At 36.8% G+C, this 20,000-nt stretch overlaps 1 protein-coding gene across 3 annotated transcripts in view; it reads left to right on the top strand.

Annotated features, from left to right (window-relative positions):
* Window positions 1–17,924: 17,924 nt before the first annotated feature.
* Window positions 17,925–20,000, top strand: part of LOC118442740 (uncharacterized) — a 275,147-nt gene continuing 273,071 nt past the window's right edge. For all 3 annotated transcript variants that reach the window (XM_035868739.2, XM_035868738.2, XM_035868737.2), the window contains exon 1: window positions 17,925–18,874. The gene's annotated coding sequence lies outside the window, so the exon portion shown is untranslated. The remainder of the gene's footprint in view (window positions 18,875–20,000) is intronic.

Below are 20,000 nucleotides of genomic sequence, written 5' to 3'. Positions count from 1 at the left end.
GTCGAGAAGTTCACAACATTAAACTGTCTCTGCGTATACCTGTAGATATATAATAATAATAATTATTATTAATATTATTATTATTATTATTATTAATATTATTATTATTATTATTATTAATATTATTATGGATACGGTCGAACTTATTGCTCTAACGATAGGTATATCAATAATTTCTCTTTATCGCGAATGCAATAATGAAAATTCTAATGAGAGATCGTCGTGCGGCAGTCTTTCTTGCCATTTTTTAGAAATGTATGTATTCATTTTCCAACTTCCAGCCGACGGGTTTACGCGGTGAGAGAACTTCTGTAGTATGAAAGAAGGAAGATAGAGATAAAAGAGAGAGAGAGAGAGAGAGAGAGAAAGAGAGAGAAAGAGCGAACGCGTGCGTGGAAAGCAAGATTGAATTTTTCGCCATTTCGCTGTTGGGAAGGAAAAGAAAAAAAAAATCTTTTCTTTCTTTCTCGTTCGTTCGCGAAGCGTAGAAAAGATAATTGCATACCGGCGTCGAATAACGAAAGTGTAAACAACACTTCTCGTCTTAGCTTCGTATCCTTTGGGATAATAAAAAGAAGATGACGACAAATATATAATGTAGAAAATATACCCCCACGGAGACTGATTATCTGTTCCTTTTCTTTTCTTTTCTTTTCTTGTTTTATCTTTTTTTGTTTTATTTTTATTATATCTTATATCATACAAAAGGGACGTTTCGCTTGGGGGTTAAGAAAATGATACAAAATGCTTTTCACGTAGGTAGAATCTAATAATACGAAATAAAATGAAAAAAAAAAAAGAAAAATATATATCATCGTACAAGTTTCCAAAGTTTCTTATTAATTTGAATAACTTTTCATCGAAATATTTTTCCTGATAACGCATGAATGAAAAGGTTTAGAGGTAGTTGAAGGTGGTACTTGAAAATACGAGACGCTATCCACTTGAAAGGAATTTAAATGGATAAAACACATTGATATCCTACGCGTTAATGACTTCCCATATAATTCTTTATGTCAATCATGTCTGTAGATCAGTCTGCACTAGCACGTCAGAACGTTATTCATTTGAGGGATGAATTTTTCGAGAATTTCCACGAGGGGCAAGCTCGTTTTATAAAAAAGAATCGGCAAGGTCTTCTTTCTCGAGCAACGAAAAGGCTTCGACGTTAATTCACGGGAATGTTGGAGAGAAGGATTGGAAGGCAAATCGGAAAAATAATCCTCTTACTTGCACGATTATTTAAAAAAATGTGGTAACGTCGGGAATGGTTGAGAGGTACCATACGAGATTCAAGTCTTTCTCTTTTTCTTTTTCTCTTTCTCTCTCCTTCTTCCTCTCTCTCTCTCTCTCTCTCTTTCTCTCTTTTTTCAGCACTTTCAACATACATATGTATACATACAAAGAGTAAACGAGAAATAGCCTGCAGCAGCACAAGAGAGAGAGACAGAGAGAGAGGAGAGAGAGAGAGAGTGACCGTTGCTAAACAAACATGAACAAACCACGTTGTTTTACGTGCCATCGGCAATTCGCGGTTGAAACGCACTAACTTACACTTACACGCAGTCTCTCTTTCTCTCTCTCTCTCTCTCTCTCTCTCTCTCTCTCTCATTCTCTTGCCACGCCTGTAATTTAGTAATGAATACGTACGCGCACGTGAAGTGGTACCTGCTGATATGTAGGTACGTAACATCTGGCGGCCTATGAAACGCAGGGCCGAGCAGTCTGCAGCTGAACGTTACGACCGGCAAGAGTTATGAGCCTCGACTCAATCTCCGGCTGCTTTCCAGCCTTCCCAGTCCTTCCCTGTTCCTTCCATCCACCATCACCTCCACCTCCGTTTCACCGTTTTGATATAATTGCGATATACTGAAATACCTTGTATCCTCATTGAGTAACGTTGGAAATATATATAAATTCACCCTTTCGTGAATTGACGGATCATGACGGAACCAGCATGCTACTTATTTTCTTCCCGTTCGATTGAAACGACGAGGGAGTTAAATATATACATACACGTTTGGTATCGCTTTGGAAATAAACAAGAACGAGAAAGAGATAGAGAGAAATAGTCGTAACGAGCTAGAATAAAGGTATCCAACTGAGCCGTTGAAAGAATATCGGCTTATTAAGAAAAATATTATTTTCTTTCTACGTTCGTTACTCGTCGACGTCGAGTCCTAACGAAATCAGAGTCAAACGTAATAGCTACGTTCTTATTACCGTTCCTTTTTTTTTAGAAAAGAATAGTCATTTATCCGATCTCTTCATTAAGGATATCTGTGAGTTTAACTGTGTCAGGTTACAAACGGTAATTTCTTGATTATTGAAAAATCAGTCAACGGTAAGTGGAAAAACGTTGAACATGGACAATTTTCTATCCTCGTTTTATTTCTTAATGTGATTTCTTAATGAACTGTGGAATGAGAAAATTTTATTTTTTATTATTACAACTAATTCGAATCTCATTTTAACCAATTATCCAAGTTACAATCGTTCAAATAAGCAAGAGAATAAGCATTTGTGTGTGTCTGTGTATATTTACATGATAACTTTTAATATTATTTAAATGGAATGTAATTCAAATGCATTAATATAATATTTATTTATTTTCATAGTTTGAACTAATAAACAATTTATTTTAATGAGTTTTCAGCTCATATATATATATAATATTTTTGAAATATTTATATTTTGAAATAGATCGTGAAGATATTTTGAAATATTGAAATATCGAAAAAACAGGCATTTCGAAATTGGCGCTTAATGAAGATGCGGCAAGATCGTCAACTATTTGATAAAATCATGTTAATTCATTTCTAGTTAGTACAGATTTAATGTCATTTTCATAATTGTAGATAATTAGTGATCTCTTTCTAACGCACATCTTCTAGTAAATCAATTGATTCTAGAACGCGTGATTTTCATGAACTGATATTCGCAAATCATATCGATATCGCTTTAGAAAAATATTTGCGAAAATAAAAGTTACATCCGTATATTAAGTCTCACTTTATATTATTTTACTAGAAGTTTTATATGTATATATATATATATATATATTGTATATCGTCCATTAGTGATTCATTTCTATGTTTTGAAACAATAAACCGTTTATTTTTATGGTTTTTGAGTTCGTATATCATATTTTTACAAATTTTGTATTTTCGTGTAATAAATCGTAAAAATAGATATTTGGAAAAAATCGAAATATTAGTCATATTGAAAGTGGCGCTCCACGTACGAGCGGAAGGATTGTCAACTATATGATGAACGTATAGAAGGTCAGTTAATATTTTCCTACCTGTCACGAATATCTTTTTCTTAATTGCATGTAAGTAGTAGTTTTTATTCTATTGTACATCTTTTAATACAACAATCGATTGTCGAATGCGTAATTTCCACGTACTAATAGTCGCAAATTATATCGATATTGCGTTAGAAAAATATTCGCGATAATAAAAGTAACATATATTACGCATATTATATCTTTGTATTATTTTTCTAAATTTAATTTATATATATTTATATATATATATATATACATCATATATTAGTGATGTATTTTGATAGTTTTAAACAGTAAATTGTTTATTTTGATGGTTTTTGAATTCGTATATCGTATTTTTACAATTTCCATATTTTCGAGGAATAAATCGAAAATTTACTAGGTTGCCATATGTAAAATGGTACTTCTATGTGTGCTCGGTGAGATTCGGTCACTCTCGGCTAGATTCGTTACGGCTCGGCAATTCAGTCGCCATTGTGATCGTGAAATAGACGTAATATCTATACATCGTCGTCATAATTAGTAGGTAATTAGTTTATTTTTCACTGACGTACACCTTATTCTGTTATATTAATTGATTATTAAATGTATTATTTCTACGAAGTAATGTTCGTAAATCGTGACAGTGTCGTATTCGACGTATAATCAATAAATAAAATCGACACGTCTGTACCTTGCCGCAGATATGACACGGTATAAACGTTTTCGAACTTTCAGGACATATTTTCATTATATCGTTGCTTTTCTCACGTTGCGAGGACACTTATGTTAATCATTGTTAATTAATTAATTGTTATCGATCGCATTTCTTCTCATATTTGACTTTCGTATACACGTGCATCGATATATATATATATATGCTAAATGTGTACATAGAGAGAGAGATAGAGAGAGAGGGGGGAGATAGAGAGAGAGGGGGAGAGAGAGAGAGAGAGAGAGAGAAAGAGAGAGATCGAGCGAGTAGTGAAATGAGAGAGAGAAAGAAAATGAGAAAGAAAAAGATGTCCTACAAATATATATATATATATATATATATATATAGAGAGAGAGAGAGAGAGAGAGAGAGAGAGAGAGGGAGGGAGAGAGAAATGAAAATAAAAAGAGTAAATGAATGTATAATTCATTTATATTCATATTTCATAAACCAACAATTTTATTTGGAACATAAATATATACATATGTAATAACAATCTTGTTTTTATTTTATTTTACAGATTATCATTGGTAACTTGCACGAGGCATTATTATATGAATCGATTTTTTCGTGTGATGCGATAAAAGAAGTATCATATAATGGAGACAGGATTTGTTTGATAAACTAAATATTTACGCGTTTCGCGATTTATATTGACTTTTGAAGAACGTTATTTGTATGAGTGTGCGTAAAAGCAGTTGTCCTCAATAATTCTTTGTATAAGGTTACTCTTTTCTTTTTTTTTACAGTTGTACAGACTGCTAATATATATATATGTAATTAACATAAGATTTTAAATATTATAAATTTAGTTCCGCCACAATCGTTAGAGATTAGAGAATCGGTGAGCTTTCTTAGCGAATGTTTTTCTTTATTATTATTTTATCGATTCTATCGTGAATTAAAAATGAGTGTATCATGGAAGATCGTCGATGAGATAATACCCAATCTTCAATGGATCAATATATCACAATTTCGACCTAGAGCACCGACGAGTATTTTTTCGTCCCATCATAAAACTTTTCAAGTAGCAAGTAAGTAAATAACATAAATTAAATCTTTCCAATACTTAGCGCATGATTTAATAACATTTTTCATTTATAATCAAATAGTAGGAGAGATACGTTTTGATTTCGAAGAAAATTAGAAATTAAAAAAAAAAAAAAGAAAGAAGAAAGAAAAAGGAAAAGGAAAAGATCATTTTTAGATAGAATGACCTATGGTTATCAAAAGCGGCTTATCTCATGATAGTATCGACTAACAAAGACCTGCCGTGCTCATATTACCGCACCCAAAATGGGTCTTCTAATCGCAACGTGATTACTCATCGGAAATTGCAACATTGGATGTTACCTTATTATTTTTTTTCCTTTCTTTTTTTTATCTCTTTCTTCGTCGTTTTTTTTCTTGGAAAAATGATTTAAACGAAAATAAGTCTCGAAAATGGGATTAGCTTTTACATATAGTTCGATAGAGTTCATTCGTTGATGTCGATTAATAAGAAAATTTTGATTTGTTTTTCACCGCGAAAATGGATCTCACTTGTAACGAATGATACTGTTTCTTAAGATGATCAGCCGTGCCTGATCGAGACGAGGACGAGAGCTCATTGAAAATCGTAAGAGTACGAGAGGCAAAAACCACGATGTCCTTTTGACTCGCTTTCGTCGAGAATTCTCTCAGAATATTCACATCGCTCGACGAGCAGTTTTTTTTTTTTTTTTTAATACAACCGAGCACGGCGTATCTCAACGCGCGAAGTCGATGGCAATTTAAATTTCTTTGCACGTATAGGTAACGCAAATTTTCCCGATGCTTCTTTACGTTATTTCTGTTTCTTTTTTTCTTTCTTCTTTTTTTTCCTCCCTCTTTTTTGCATCTTCTTAGTTTTTTTCCTCTTTCTTTTTAAGTGTATTTCAGTTAAGGAATATGGCTCTGCTCGGAGGAATGACTCTACTACTTACCTTCTTTGACTCTCCCCCTCTACCCCCCTCTATCCCCTCTCCCCCCTCTCTCTCTCTTCCTTCCTTTTTCCCCACGTCGACATATTTTCAATACATTTTCTTCGTATTTCATTCGTCGATTAATTAAATAGCTGGCAAGATGGTGTATTTATCTGAGTGGAGTAGGTAACGAAAGTCTTTGAATAGGTATATTTTCTCTTTCGATGTAGTCAATGAATGTACGTTTATTTTCTATCTCTGCTGGTGGAATGAAAAAGGTATAGATTTCTTCCTTCCTCTCTCCTTCTCCCTCCTTCCTTTCCCCCCTCTTTCTATCTCGCTCGCTCGCACTTCCTCCTCCTCCTCCTCCTCCTCCTTCTCCTTCTCTCTGTTTCACTCAGTCGCATACGAAAATATGTACGACCACCAACCAACCCTCTCTTTCTCCGAATTAATATCGATCGGAGAGTCTTATTTTTCGATTAATTTTCCCCGAGAAGAAAGTTTATTTCGTTCCATCGAAGCTCAAACTTTCTTCTTTGTTCCTTATTTTATCGTCACGTAGCTATATAATTTTAACCTCGATTATTTCGTCGTCGATCAATTGATCGACCGTAGTTCGAATTAATTGATTCACGCTGGGAAATGGACGGACAATCAAGGGAGTTAATACGATCGAACGAGAACGAGGGGTGAGCAGGGAAAATATGAGAGATGTATCGGGAGGGTAAGCTTTGGGATGGTACTGGAGCGAGAGTTAGAAAAAGGGGGGAAAGAGAAAAAGAGAGAGAAAGAGAGAGAGAGAAGTAGGGGAGGATGGGACACGACTTCCCTATGGTAGTAAGCACGCGATCCTTTATTACTCATAGGCATAAATTGATATTGATGTGACGTTCCTTTCAAGAAAACTGATCGATATTAATGCGACGCACCTTCCAAGGAAATGGCCATTTAGCGGCTCTAATGCGCGCCGGACCTTCACGTTAAACGGTCGGTTACTTTCGTTTCGCAATTCGAATAGTAGCCCCCCTCTTTTTTTTTAATCGATTCATTTTTTCTCCTCTCTCTCTCTCTCTCTCTCTCCGTCTCTTGTTTTTTTTTTTTCTTTTTTTTTTAACGAGCCATGAATCATTAGGCGCGTTAATAGGAACGAGATCAAATTTGGAACGTATTCACAATTAATTTTGCGAATAAATCATTTCTTTTATTTTGATCTTTGAAAGTTTGTTGAAAATCATTTCGTATAATCGACTGTTCCATTTGTAAATTCAGGAAATATTTGAAAATATATCTTGTTACAGACAGTAGTGACATCGGTATAAGGCGATGGGGCACTTAAATGGAAACACCCAAATGTCTTGATTGCTTATGCATGTATGGTAATATTTCTCAGAGTGAAGCCATACCTCTAACTGTTTGAAGAAATAAACGGTAACGGGGGAGTAGGGGGTAGGGGATAGGAGTGGCAGGAGAGGGGGAGAGATATAAAAGAAAAAAAAAAAAGGAATTTTTCTCGAGGATCATATTTTTATTTTCTTTTTTTGAGGATCTTTTTTTTTTCTTTCTTTCTATTTTCTTTTTTTTTTTTTTTATTCGTGAACAAAAAACACAATGCTTTCATTACACGTCATTCACGCATTCACCTTCATTTTTTCCCCTATTGTTCGAAGATTTTTCGAGTGTCATTGCGTCATCATTTAAATCGTTAGGCGAAGCTATTAATATCAACTCTCTTAAAACGTAAGATAATTTATCTAGGAAAATTTGAATATATATAGCGTTTAGGTAGTATAATAGTAAGCGAATTGCTAAACTTAAGGAAGAGCGACGCGGCCGCTAAAGAGATATATATCTCTTTCTCTCTCTATCTCGCGCGCGCTTTCTGTTTAGTATCCAAGCATTAGGTTAATTTCACCGACGGCCGGATGTTGGAGTACGCGTATTAAAGCGGCCAAGAATGATTATTAACGAAAATTCTCTCGCGAAAACAATGGCTAGGCGATCGTACTCGTTTCGAAGGAGGAATAGGAGTAGGAGAAGGAGGAGTAGGAGGAGTAGTAGGAGGAGGAGGAGGAGGAGGAATAGGAACCGAGACCTCTTCTCTCTCTCCTCACCTTTCTCTCCTCTCTATGATCGACTTCAACCAGCAGCACATCATCCTTACAGCCACAGCCGATAGTCGAAGCACCATTTATCAAAAACACATAACACCTATGCAAGAAAAATCGACAATGTTTTACCTCGGCGCTACCTTTTAGCTCCACGCTCCCTCTCATCGCCATACTCTTCCTCTTACTCCTCATCTTCCTTTCCGTTCGTCGGTAGAAGAGACCTGGTGTGCTTATGACACGGGAGATGGATGTACGAACCGAAACCTTGTACATTCTACGAGCTAGCAAGAACATTATGTATTATACGGTGCGGTGGGTGCGAACACGTGGACTCCCTTTTCTCCTCGTGACTACCCGCCGATCGAAATCCTCGACGATCCAAAGATCCAAAGGGGCCCTTGCCTCGACGTTGCGAGCTTTTCTACGAGACTTACAATGCGAGAGGTTAATGTAAACGTTGACTGGTAGATACATCGGAAGGGGAAAGTTTGCAAGAACGAGTTATCCAAAGTCTTCTGCATGTGGATGCGTAGAAATGTGAAAAAAAAAAAACAAAAAAACAAATATATATATATATATATATATATATATATATGGAATAATAGGAGCGTTAAAGTATTTTAAATTATTCGAATTATTACAAGATTATCCGATGAGGATTTATTTATTATGTTTATTTATAACTTTTACATGTAATATTTAAATTGAAATCGTAGAAAATTTATTAATCGTTGAATTGATAGCGGCAAGAATCTCGAATTATGTCGATTTTATCGACAATTTGAATTAATTATAATGAATTTTTCAATTACCTTAAAAATAGTTCGACGATGTTTCTCCTTCTATTTATGGCAAGGTAATACCGTCGCGATTCGATGGCACGATGAATTTTTTTTTCTCCAGTAAGTAAACGAATTAACGTACATTCACAAATATCGCGTGAAAAGCTTGTCGTGACAAAAAAAAAAAAAAAAAAAAAAAAAAAGAAAAAAAAAAAAAAAGAAAAAAAAAAAAAGAATAAAACACAAAAAAAAAAAAAGAAAGAAGAGACTGAAATAAACTAATGCCTGGAAACTTCAAATTCTGTTTGCATCGTTCATGAAGCGTAAGCGTATTTAGTCTAATTAAACCTGGACGGTGATTAAATGCATTTAACTAAGTTACAAGCATCGCGACGTTAAAAACTTGGCGAACGTATGTCGCGAATGCAAATCGGATTTGCATCGATTATGATATTAAGATCGTGGACGAACGACGACGAGCGCGTAATTATAATATAAAGTACCAGCTATATATATATACATATATATATGTATATATATATATACATATATATATGTATATATATATATATGTATATATATATATATATATATATATATGTATATATAGGTAGTTCGTGCACTTTCGAAATCGTATTAAAGCATTTCGATCCTCATCGGAGGAAAGAAGTTTCGAGAGGGCCTGCCCGTTCGTTTGGAAATTCAAATTATCGTTTTTCTGACGTTATGGTAGCGTACTGGCGCTGGTGAGCCGTGTAAATCAGCCAGACCTCGTTTACTAATCCCCATTAGAACACGCTGTGGTACATAAATCACAGGGACCCCCCTCATCTATGTACGGTGATAGTGCGGCGGCAAGTTGTACTGCGCCGTCGAGCCCTTCGTCTCTCACGATCCGTAACTTTATTATACAATGATTTAAATAAAGTCGAAACTTTGAGTATAGATATTATACCAGTCCAATGAGAAACAATTATTTAAGCTAAATTCAATAAGACACGTTAGATAATTGCGGCGTTAATTTTGAAATTGCTACAAGTCCATTTTATGTTATTCCTTGATATTTAAATGGTTTTGCATTTGAATGAGTTTGAAAATATTGGCATGCAATAATAGAGCATTTTTATATTTTTTGTGATCTTATTTCATGTAAATTTAATATTCAGTTAATGGTTATCTGTGTTAGATGAAAAAAATCATGGTTTGGGTGTGGGCCAATTGATTTGCCTTACTTTTAAAAACAATGATTTGTTGAAAAAAATTGATTTTCTTTGAATGGAATATAATTATAATAACAAAAAAATTGAATATTTTATTTATTTACTTATTTGTTTTATTTCAACAATTCACACTTCTTTCGAAATGGTACAATAAAACAAAAAAAAAATTGATAAGCAGTAATATAGATTTATTTTATATTTTTTGTGGTCTTATTTCATGTAAATTTATTAAACAATAATGATTATCCGTGGTTAGATGAAAAAAATTATGATTTTGTTATGCGCCAATGGACTCGTTTCACTTTTAAAATTAACTCTCAATAAATATCGTTGTCAAGTTGAAATTACTAATAACAAATTTATACTGATATTAAGAGATATTCATTGTGAATTGATTATTAAAAGCATAAATTTTATGGTAATTTGTAATAAGAAATAATTTTTCTCATAAAATGAACTTTCTTTTTCAATCAACGGTTCAATTCTTGGATTATGAGTCGTCATTTTGTTTTGTTTTGTTTTTTTTTTTTTTTTTTTTCTTAAAAAAATATATATATATATATATTTTCTTCTTTAAAATATAATTTATGAAATTTCTATTCACGATGTCTATTCAAAAAGATGCTGATGCTGAGTGAGGAACAATGCGTTCACGACTCGAAGTAGAATCTGTCGCGTTAGAGTCATCCGGAAACGTTACCTCTCAACTACGACACCGTAACTTTGTCCGATCAGGAACATCTGCGTGGATTTCGATATATACGAACGTGCTCAAGTTGCTCTTGCAATCGACAAATTTCCGATGGCTACTTCGTGTTGACCGCTTTCTTGACATTAGTTGCTGCATGCTTGAGAAACATCCGGTCTATGACAGCGTCGTCGATGCTACTTGCTTCCAGAAAGCCAAGGGAAACTGCGTATCGACTCGAATCAACTAAGCATCCAAATGTGCTCGATCGAAATGCTTGACTTTATGCAGATTCTTGTTATTTTATAAGTACGGCGAAGTCTTCCAATTGTTTCCGAGGAATTACATTTTCTTCCTTTCATTTTTCTTTTTCCTTATCTTTTCTTCTTCTTCTTCTTTTTTTTTTTCTTCCTTTCAAGCGTAGCGCAAGTTGCCAGCGCTTTTAATTAAAATTTTTGCCCACGAAATCTTGGAGATTTGTTAAAGTAATAGAATCAAAATAACATCGCGCAAGTTGTTATAGTATATATACCGGTCGAGATAAAGTAATTCAAAATTGTGGGCGCGTGGGGGCAGAGAGAGAGAAAGAGAAAGAGAAAGAGAAAGAGAAAGAGAAAGAGAAAGAGAGAGAGAGGAGGGGGGAGGACGGCGAATGGTTAGGCGGGGAAGAAGAGAAGACGTTTTACGATGTAGGATAACACGTAGTATACGATATTTGACTAATTTGATTGACGTTATTAAAAGTAAGTTGGTTTTTGTGTTCTTCGAAAAGCACAACCTCGTCGCTGTACTTTATCACGTGGTTGGAAACTTTATCAACGTTTTTGCTAGGACCTGTATAATGTAGGAAAGAGAAATAGAAAGAGAGTACTGTGTACCGTTGTAAAATTACGCAGATGCACGGAATTGTTTCCAGGGAGGGGAAGAGAAGAGAGGATGGAGGGGACGGGAGAGAGAGAGTGGAGGGGGAGGGGAAAGGTGGCTTGTAGCGCGTGGTCCGCGCTATTTTCGGGCGCGTAACTACCTGGCGGATTATTCACGCGGCTGTAATGTAATCCAGCTCGTACAAGAGAGTCCGGAGTAGTTTGGGTTAGGAATTGGCGGTAGTTTCTCTACACGGAATAGCACGTCTATTCTTCAGTCTGCGGTTACGCGGGAATATCTTGTAGATACCTTCGTGGCGACCATGTAATCCTAGACGGCCGAGTACCTTCGGACTATTCGGATTAAGCATCGACGTCCTACCTAATCGCAAATCACGCTTACGATCGAGAACAAGGAACGTCTTATCGAGAACCTATCGCGATTCTCCTATAGATAGATCTTTGTGATCAATAATGGTCTTTCGATATTCGGTACTTTTGCATAAATCATTTGAAAAATTTTTTGTACGCGCAATATTTGCGTACAAAAAAAAATAATAAGGGGGACCAGAAAGTAATGTCGTTTCTGCGCATGTCGATATTTGATTGTGATTAAAAATAAAAATTTGTTAAAAATTTATTCGTTCGAATTTAATTTAAGAAAGCGACATTACTTTCCGGTCCCCCTAATATATATATATATATAAAATATATATGTCTTTTTAATTTGTTTTTTTCTTTTTCTTCTCCTTTCTGTTGTTTTCTTTTTTTTTTGTTCATTTTCGAAATTTTCATCAAAGGAAAGGATCGATGAAAAAGTGACTTTCTGTTATTCAATTTTGTTTATAATAATGCGTGTACACACTCATACACACTCGTGATGCGCCCGGGTATTGAGAACAAAGTTGCTAGAGCTCGCTATGCTCGTTCAAATTGTGATCGATTGTTCCTATACGAAATTTCAGAATAAATGGAACGTCATTTCGGAGTCGCATTCAATGGCCGGTTTCGATCGATAACAGGGGCTTTTTAATATTTTAAACTACATATGCATTGTTGTATTAAATACCATATGAGCGATTATATATTATGTTTCTGGAAATTTGATGGACATTGTAGAATAAGTATAAATGGGAGGAACGGGGTGAGAGAGAGAGAGAGAGAGAGAGAGAGAGAGAGAGAGAGAGAAAGAGAGGAAGGGAGGGAGAGAGAGAAAGATACGAGAAAAATGTTTCATTTCTCGTTAATCAAAGAGAATTTGTAGGCGAGAGCGTGAGAGAAGCAAAGAGTGTCGCGCGGCTTCTATGCAGATATTGCATGCACAATATACTGGCGTTCAATGGAATTGTTAGTTGTTGATCGAGCGAACGTAATTTGTGGGTCCACTCGATATTCCCTTCTATTGCGATCGGTCGAACGTCAAAACGTTGCGTGTATCCAGTCGACGGCCGTAGAAGTTGATCCAATAAACGACGGAAAACTTTCCGCTTGCGGCGCAATGCCTAGTACCGTAGCTGTTACTGGCCTATTGCAATACGATTTCTGCGCTAGAGTTCGATCGGAAATGGATCGGTTTGAAGTATACGTATACCTACCTACCTATGCAGGTATCTCTACATATCTACATCTTTCGAAATATTAAAAAGAGAGAGCGCAAGGATAAATTTATGTATAAAATTTACGCTCGGCCGTAAAATATCGAGACGCGTTTTCTTTCTCTCTCTCTCTCTCTCTCTTTCTCTCTCACACTCTCGGGTTTCAGTATATAAATTTACTGTCTCGTGCGATCTCCGAGAACGACTTTTTCGCAAAACGGAAAAGAGCTCGATCCGACGGATGGACTTTCGATTATCGGCGAGGGTCTCTCATGTAAAAGCGAAGAGATCAGCTCAAAGGTCGTTTCGTTTCACGTATTTAAAAGCCGTTTTGCTTTTAGGATAGGAATACATCGAGCCCACCGGTGTAATTTCTGTCGTTCCACATACGCCATGTATTACGCCACATTAACAACAAATACAACTCGTTTACAAATCGCACTCGTGGGATTGGTTGCGCGGTTCTTCCGTGGCAGATAGAAACGACACCGTTGAACAAGATACTCTCTCTCTCTCTCTCTTTCGAAAATAATTTAAACGTAATAGCGTCACACGATTCGCTTCAATACGCGAGAGATTATAACAACATTATTTCTTTTATCGAGAAAACAATTTTTGCATGTCTTATTTTTTGCTGCATGTCTTTCTGTCTTTTTTCTTTTTTTCTTTTTTCACATCAACGAGTACACCAAGTTTACAGAACAATCGGACACATTTGAATGATCATGATAAGTAATGATACAAATGATTATGACTCGTAGAGTATGGTATCGACGATCCATCATCATCGATCAGTATTACCAATCGACGCAACCCTAATTAATATTCTTTCGAGTTTTAAGTCTATCTCTCTCCCCCTTTCATATGTTTCGTTGAACGAACACCCTGTCGGCGCCAGGGAGCATGCGAGATAGAGGCGATAGCATATCGACCGGATAGGAGTTTCAACCGGCACGGATCGTACGTACGCCGACACCGTTGCTAACAATAATAATTATCGCCGGCAACTTTCGCATCTAGCTCATCAGCCGGCCTTTGTGCACCGACATCCGACGTTTAGCGCTCGGCGTCGTTTCTGAACACATTTACGCTTTCATACACGTTAGCGAGCGGGCGGGTGCGCGTCTATGACCGCATGTATGTGTGTGTATGTGTATGTGTATATGTGTGGATCAGTGCCGAGAAATGGTGGATCGAAGATGGTGTGAGAGTGGAATTCCCAAGAGGAACATAAAGCTGTGGACGGGCGCAGCGACGCGTCGCGACGCCACCCTCCTTCCGGCGGCGTCCTGACGCGGCATCCTGGCGTTACTCTCGTCTACGTGTGTGCCTCTCTGTCTACTCGTATGACCGTATTTCTGTGTGAGTGTGAGAGCACTGCTCCGGTGAGAGAGAGGAAAAGAGACAGAGAGAGAGAGAGAGAGAGAGAGAGCAAGAGCGAAAGGGAGAGAGAGAGAGAGAGAGAGAAAGAGAGAGAGAGAGAGTAGGTTGGCGAGGCGACAGACGAGCAACTGTTGCATCCGCGCTAGCAGCTGCACCATCGCCACTTTCCGTCTCTCCGCTTTTACAATACGCTACCTAACTAGCGGGATTCGATGAAAACCGGAACGCTTCGGGAAACCGCGATATAAATACACGTACACACGTCTTGCGGATAGTCGACTGAGCTTCGGGTAATCGATTAGATCGAATCTTTATTATAAAAAAAAAGAAGAAGAAGAAGAAAAAAAAAAGGATAAGAAATAAGTAAATAAAAATAAAAAAGGAAAAAAAAAGAGAAGATAATAAAAGAAGTTACACGAAAGTCTCTTTTCTTTCCGGATATTCGAATATAATTTAATGTTCGAATATAGAGATACAAGTTGGTTCATGAAATCATAAAGATATTTGATGAATATTTTACTGTATTTATTTATTCATTTATTTTTTTTTTTTTCGAAGGAAGATTAAAATGGGAAGAGGATAAATATTGTCCCCTTTCTCCAGCCATGTTCATACACACACACACACACACACACACACACACACACACACACACACACACACACACATAAAAAAATGGAAAAGTTTTCTCCCTGTAATATCTAGATTAGAGAAATGTGAAAAATTTCAGATGTACATAAAGAATAAGTGACGGACGAAGGGAAGAAGCGATTTACAATTATTTTAACGTTAAAGAAGAAAAAAAGGGATGACCCACCGTAGGGTCGGTGTATACTGTCAGGGCGTCGCAAAAGGGAGACGTGAAAAGGCAAACAGTGATTCTTTGTGCTTTCGTAGATACGCAAAGAGTAGCGAAGACAGCTCACAACGTAACGTAGGAGCGTACGACGAGCAACTGTTGCGTCTCTTGCCTCATTCTCACTCTCTCTCTCTCTCTCTCTCTCTCTCTCTCTCTCTTTCCCTCCCTTTCTCCCACCCACCCTCTTTCTCTCCCTTCCTTTCTCGGGTTTCCCTTCTCGTCTTTCCATCTACCCTCTTTCCGTCTATTCAACTCGAAACCGAACTCCTCTTTGTCCCATCTTTCATCTCCGCTAGGGGACATATGAAAGGGTTGCGTGCAAAACAACTGCTCGACGTTCTCGGTTGCCTCTCGTCGGTTCCTTCAAAAGTTTTTCTCTGATACGTCGTACATATATACATAGACATACATACATACGTATGTATTTACGAGGAAACGTATTCGCTCGTAGACCACCCGATGATAACAAGAAGGAGATGAAACGTTGTTAAAATGTACACTGACGTTGCCCGTACCGATGTGTCGTAGAAATATATATGTATATATATATATATACTTTCTCGATGAAATTTTCGCACTTGGTGGGAGGAAAAAGAAAAGAGAAAGAGAGAGAGAGAGAGAGAGAAAAAGGACGATGCATTAAAAACTCTATCGTACTTTTTTCTTTTGTTCTTTTTTATTTCTTTTTGTTTTGTTCTTATGTTAAAAAAAAATAAAAAAAAAAAGAAAGAAAGAAAAAAAGGAGATGAACGAAAAAAGAAAGAAAGAAGGAAGGAAGAAAGGAAAAAAGCAAGCAAGCCTAATTACGTCTTGTCTTGTAAGATAATATTATATTAGAAAATATGGTATTGTCTAGTTCGTTACTAGTGATAAGAGTGTGTATTACATCGGACATGTCATACGAGTTATTTATACATAGTTATATAAATTCTATGTATAAAATGAGAAATAAAAAGTCGAAAAACCATGAAGGAAGAAGATATTTCCTCGTGGATGCACGCGAGAGAGCACGTACCTTCGTAGTCGACGGTTTATCATTTCTCGCGAGTTCTACATGACCGATGACGGCTCCAAGACGAGTAGCAAAAGACGAGCCCGAGCAACTGTTGCATCCCTTCTTCTTTCTTCCTCTTTCTCTCTCTCTCTCTCTTTCTCTCTCTCTTTCTCTCTCTCTTTCTCTCTCTCTTTCTCTCTCTCTCTCTGTCTCTCATCGCCGTGTGCTTTCTCTGTTTCTACATGTTTTTCTTTCGGTATTCTACGGGCTCGTCTATCTCGAAATCTATCTGATTTTCTCACTGGCTCACTTTTATTATTCGGGATTGCTTTTAAGATTAAATTCTTCGTCGTTTAAAAAATGCAAAAGATCGGATAAGAAAAGAGTACGTAGTTTCGAGTATCGTTTCTATTTTTTTTTTTTTTTTCTTTTTCTTTCTTTTTATTTTTCTTTCGAATTATCCTCAGGCTCAGAGAATATTTCTACTCATTGTAATAATCCATTAATTAGTTGAACGTTGAGATACGATAGATGTTACGAAAACATTAAAAAACGACGAGTTTGAAAGGAAGAATGCAGGACGATAGGCCCGTTCGTAGTCAAGTGGTCGCCACGAGATGAGCAACTGTTGCATCCCTCGAGTTTGACGCTCCACCCCCTCCTCCTACGAGTCTACGTTCACCCTCGCTTTCTCACTTCCTCTTTCTCTCTCTCTCTCTCTCTCTCTCTTTCCCCTCCTCTTCCTCCCTCCCTCTCTCTCTTTCTCTTTCTCTCTCTCCATTCCTCCCTCTTTCTCACTTCCCAAACTAGAACTATCCCAATCTCCACCCTTAGAACGTGCCAGGCCGTTCCATCGAATGAAAAGCCAGCTCTAAAATGACAGAATCGAAGTAGACCGAATTCGCAGGCGCGACAAAGAGTCAATTATACGGATGGACGTCGTATCCTCGGCAAAATGTTGAAATAAAAACTCAAATATAGGAATACTAAACGAACGTTCTTCGTTCTTTCCGTTCGCAAGATATTTCAAAGATTAACATGATTTGAGGGCCCGTACGAAGAGCGGAATCTTTTCCTATGCATTAAGTGCGGTCAAGAGGAAAAAAAAGGATAGAAAAAGGGAACAAGAAGGAAAAGAGAAAGAGAAGGAGGAGGAGGAGTAGGAGGAGGGTGAAGGAAGAGATGGTTTAAGAAGAAGGAAGGAGTTTTAAGAAGGAGCGCGTTGCAAGTAGAGTTGGAAGGAAAGCGAGAAAAGAAGAGGGAGAGGAAGATGAAGGTAAAATGGGAGGAACGATGAGGGTAGCTAGAGAGGGAGAACAGAAAGAGAGAGAGAGAGGGAGAGTGAGGAAGGGAGGGGAGAGAGGGTAGCAGGGACGAGCAGCGTCGCGGCGCGTCACGTCGAGAGAAAGAGAGAGAGAGAGAGAGAGAGAGTGAGAGGGTGGGAGGGAGGGAGGGAAAGAGTGAGAGCCGCCGTGGCTCAGGTTCGAGTCAGTCTGCGTTCGCCAGTCGTCGCGACGTCCTCGCGAAACCGTCGTCGATTCCCTCTCTTTGCGACTAGTTGGCCCTCCTCCTTCTCGTCGTCGTCATCTCGTCTATTTTACGCCTACATGCGTAATATATCTTATAATTTTCAAATAATTTACGAGGCATTATTTACCACAAGTTCATACAATTTTTCGACGAACTTCTGATATAATAATTCTAATAAATTTTCTCTCGATTAAAATTCGTAAGAGAAAGTTCTTCGAGTGTTATTCGTTAAACGTTAATCGTTAACTCTATTTCTTTCTACGGGATAGTGTTTGAAGAAAACTACGTATAATAAATATATTTTTATTATTTTGATGTTTTGAAAGAAATCATTGCCGAGACTAAAAAATATACAGAAAAAAAAAGAAAGAGAGAGAGAGAGAGAGAGAGAGAGAGAGAAAGAGAGAAAGAGAGAAAGAGAGAAAGAGACAGTGATATCGGTGAGATATAAAAGAAAGTGAAGATATAATACCCATAAAAGGGAAAAGAGGAAGAGACGAAAGACTTTTCTTTCACCGAAGATATAATATCGACTATTTTCAAAAACTCTGTCCTCTAAATCGTTCCATTTTCTCTACATTTCTTTTTTTTTTTATATATATATATATGTATTTATATATATATATATATACATATTCACCATCGACGACGTATAAACTTCCCTAGCTTTTACGCTCTTATCGTATTCGTATAAAAAAAGCGGTGACTTTTGAAGGAACTTCGGTAAGCGGAAACTCCTCGGATATACCGTGCACACGCTCTCTTTGAGAGCTTTTCCCGAGCATCCAAGAGTCAGTTCGATCGTTGCTCCATTCGAAGACGACGACGACGACGACGACGACGACGTCGACGTAGACGACGACGGATGGTTCCCCCGTTTTGATCTCCCATCGAAGATCCTGCTATCCCCCTCTACACTTTCTGTAAGTAAACTTCAAAACGTATGAACTTGGTTGATACCGATACATTTTCTTTCTTCTTTCTTCTTATTCTTTTATTTTGTTTTTTTTTTCCGCGAACAATTTAATTAATGACATCGAAGGAGAGAACTTAACCTTAAGGGAAAAAAAAAAAACAAATTCGATCGAGCCATTAAGTCCACCAAGAGCCGTAAAAGAGAGTTCCCACGTTAATTTTTCTTTTCTTTTCTTTTCTTTTCTTTTTTTTTCCCCTCGGTTTTTTTCCCTTTTTTTTTGATTATTATTATTTTTCTTTTTTTTTTTTTTTCTTTTTTTTTTTCTTTTTTTTCTTCTTCCAACCGTCAAAAAACAGTTAAAAATACATTTTTCAATAAATAACGTTTCGACGAGTCGAACGAATCCTCGTGCTAATACCTTTAATCGAGGAGATTAATTCGCACGGAATTTCGCAGCTGCCGAATCGAGCGGATTTATTATAGATTTCATGAGATACGTCTACCGATTCGATTTAACTCGAACGATTTCTCGTTATTAATTCCCGAGATATTTACGGCCGATGAACGTTGATAATAATTTCTAGCTCCGAAGGAATAAGAAGAGAGAGAGAGAGAAAGGGAGAGAGAGAGAGAGAGAGAGAGAAAAAAGAAAAACATTCATAGATCATTCTCGAGAAATTGTAAGGTTTTTCTTTTTCTTTTCTTTTCTTTTTTTTTTTTTTTCTTTTTTTCTCCATGAAACGGTAATTCGCATCGTTCCTTTCCATGTTGAACGATTGACCGTCGCTATACTACTCGACATTGGGAGATCGTAATTAAATTCTTTCATCGTTGCTAATGACTTTTGGCACTCGGGATTCATCGGACACATATGTTATTTAAATTTAAACGCGACTTATTTATTAACGTCGTTGGAAAAGCATGTTGCATTCAGTAAAATAGTAATCTACTATCTCGGCTCTCAATTATCGTTAATCTTCAAAAATATCATATTTTTTTTTTCTGTATTTTTTGAACGAAAAAGAAAAAGAAAGGAGAGAAAAAGATAGAGAGAGAGAGAGAAAGAGAGAGAGGGAGAGAGAGAGAGAAGAAAGAGGAAGGAGGGAATTAAGAGAGAAGGGTTGGAAATATTT

This window comes from Vespa mandarinia, chromosome 24 (genome assembly GCF_050613455.1).
Source record: "Vespa mandarinia isolate Hongniang chromosome 24, ASM5061345v1, whole genome shotgun sequence".
Classification (NCBI taxonomy): domain Eukaryota; kingdom Metazoa; phylum Arthropoda; class Insecta; order Hymenoptera; family Vespidae; genus Vespa; species Vespa mandarinia.
This window is presented reverse-complemented; position numbering and strand designations above follow the sequence as displayed.